The sequence below is a fragment of the Nematolebias whitei genome, chromosome 13, assembly GCF_014905685.2.
Source record: "Nematolebias whitei isolate Nwh7 chromosome 13, NemWhi1, whole genome shotgun sequence".
NCBI classification, from domain to species: Eukaryota; Metazoa; Chordata; class Actinopteri; order Cyprinodontiformes; family Rivulidae; genus Nematolebias; species Nematolebias whitei.
In genome coordinates, this window is record NC_056510.1 from 3,661,509 (window position 1) to 3,664,224 (window position 2,716).

The window sequence follows — 2,716 nt, forward strand, 5'->3', positions numbered from 1 at the left end:
AGAAAGAACTTTAACCTTAAAAGATACTTTTCGAAGCACACTGCCAACAATCCGATGCATCAAATAATCGTAAACAGAAAATCATTTCTCATTTTAGTGAATTCTGTTTTCTATTAGTCTTCAGTTGAAACGTATTTTAGGCACTCAAATCTGTGTCCGTTTATAAAATCCCAACTTAAAATCTTCCTTTTATCTTCCACGTTGACAAGAAAACGCCTCTCTAAACTCTGATGAACATTCATAAAATGTACACGTTTTCTACAAAGCACACTTGTTGCTGCTCGTTCTCACACAGTTTGTGTTACTTTGTGCGCTGCAGTGTTTCCTGGCGGCTCCAGACGCAGAAGCAGTTTGCGTAAACATCAGTCCCAAGGGAAAGAGCAACCTCCAAGGTCTCGTCTTCACCTTAGAGCTCCAGCCTTTCCCTTGTACGAGTTAAATCCTGCCTTTGTCTCTGACAGCCTCTCTGTTTGTTTATCTCCTCTCTGATTCTCCATCATGGACTCAGTTTCTCTTTCTGTTCTTCGGCCATCTTTGATGTGCGCCACCAGCGTTTAATCCCTTAGGCTAACACAACACGATTCGCCGAGCTGAAAGGCCGTACATCTGTGCCGTGTTTTCACGAAGGTTTACAACAGTGAAGGACCGATGGCTCCCCTTCTGTCTAAAGTTATGAATATTTAAACCGTCACAGACTCTCAGCGGCGGTGGGTGAGTCGGCGTGCCACCAACAGTGGTCATGGAGCTGTTTATTCAAATCTGGCTGCAGGGGCGAGGAGCTGAAAACATGCATCTCAGTCAGCTTCTCTTTAAACAGCATGTAGATCAGACTGCAGCTGCCACATATTCACTTACTATCTCACCACTGAAAGACAAAAGGAGGGCGATAATGTTTTTACTTGTGTCCTTGTCTGCTCGTGTATTGTGTTGGCAAATTATCTCATGAACCACCACATGGATGTTGATGAAACATTTGTAAAATAAATGCTGGATGCACATCTTCATCTGATTACATATAGTAGTCAACTCAGTTCAACATGGCCGCCGTAGCTAATTGACTTAGTATTTAATTTTGCAGATAATGAGCTTAAATCTGGTGTGGTAGTAGCTGAGAGTCATCCCCAACACATACTCCAAATGTTGTGGTGTCCTTGAACGAGACACCTAACCCCCCAGGTGCTTACGTGACTGCCCACTGCTCACCTGGATGTATCTCAGGTGTGATGGGTTGTTAAATACAACGATGACAACACATCTTTCTTACGATTTACACCCGTGCAAACATGTCTGTATATTATGTTTCCATAATCCAACAGGGGTAGAATGTTTTTTCCAACAATGGTGCATAAATAGTTTAAAGATAACCAAGTCTGGCTTTAACCTATTGCAAAATATTAACATGATGTGAAAAGGACAGAGCTCCATTGATCCAAATTCACAAATATTTACAAACTGTTCTTCTTCTATAATATCACTGCTTACAGTGGTGAAGTCCACTGAGGTGGGTATGGTCCCTCCTCCATGACCGAACCACATACTTTTAATTTTCTTGGCATTTAAAGACAAATATAAGTCAGAAAGGCCTGCTGGATTTCAATAAAACCACATGCAAGGGACTTCACAACCTCATCGGGAGTAGAACCAAAAGCATTTAGAATAGTGTCATCATCGGCATATAAATGGATGGAGGCCTCACTACCAGAGTGTGAGATATTCATTCAACCTGTATTTATACAGGTTAATCCCACTGAGCCTCAGGGACTCATTTACAAGAGAGACCTGAAATAAGATATATAATAATATATAAGGAAAATATAAGAAATAAATATGAAAATATAATTTATAAATATAGAGAACAGAGTTGGACCAAGAATGGAGCCTTGGGGTACACCTGCCACAACCAGAAAAAACTGTGAAGCAGAACACACTTAAATGTTAAGGAGGTAACACAGTTACATCCAGTTTTATAATTAGGCCTATGTTCAAATGTCATTGACTCGTGCGTGCACACATAAAGTATTAAAAAAGTAATTTAAAGGTTGAGTTAAAAAACTTAGTATCAAGATTTTGTCAAAATCCTTATTTTACCCATATGTTACATCTCACCTCAGGACAGGGGTGAGCAACCTTTTGTTTCCAGAGAACCAAAGCGGGTTATTGAAATCAATCAAAGGACCAGACGGTGAACTGAAAATTAAATATTCTTTAAGGCAGATAATCTGAAAAACACTTCCACACTTTTTGCCGTTCTTTTCACAGTTAGCATGTTTGGTAAAGTACACGAGCCCCAACACTTTTTTAGGAATAAGATTTTCTGTAAACGCTCTTGTGACTACCTGTTAACTTAAAAACATTAATAAATTAATTAATAAAAGGTTGGGCGGCACGGTGTCTCAGTTGGTAGAGTTGTTGCCTCTCAGAGAGAAGGTCGTGGGATCAAATCCTGGCTGGGGGCCTTTCTGGGTGGAGTTTGCATGTTCTCTCCGTGCTGCGGGGGTTTCTCCGGGTACTCCAGTTTCCTCCCACAGACCAAAAACATGCATGTTAGGCTGATTGGTAACTCTAAATTGTCCCCAGGTGAAAGAGAGAGTGAATGGTTGTTTGTCTCATTTGTCTCTATGTGTCCCTGTGATGGATCAAAGACCTGTCCAGATGTCCCTGTGATGGACTGGAGACCTGTCCAGATGTCCCTGTGATGGACTGGAGACCTGTCCAG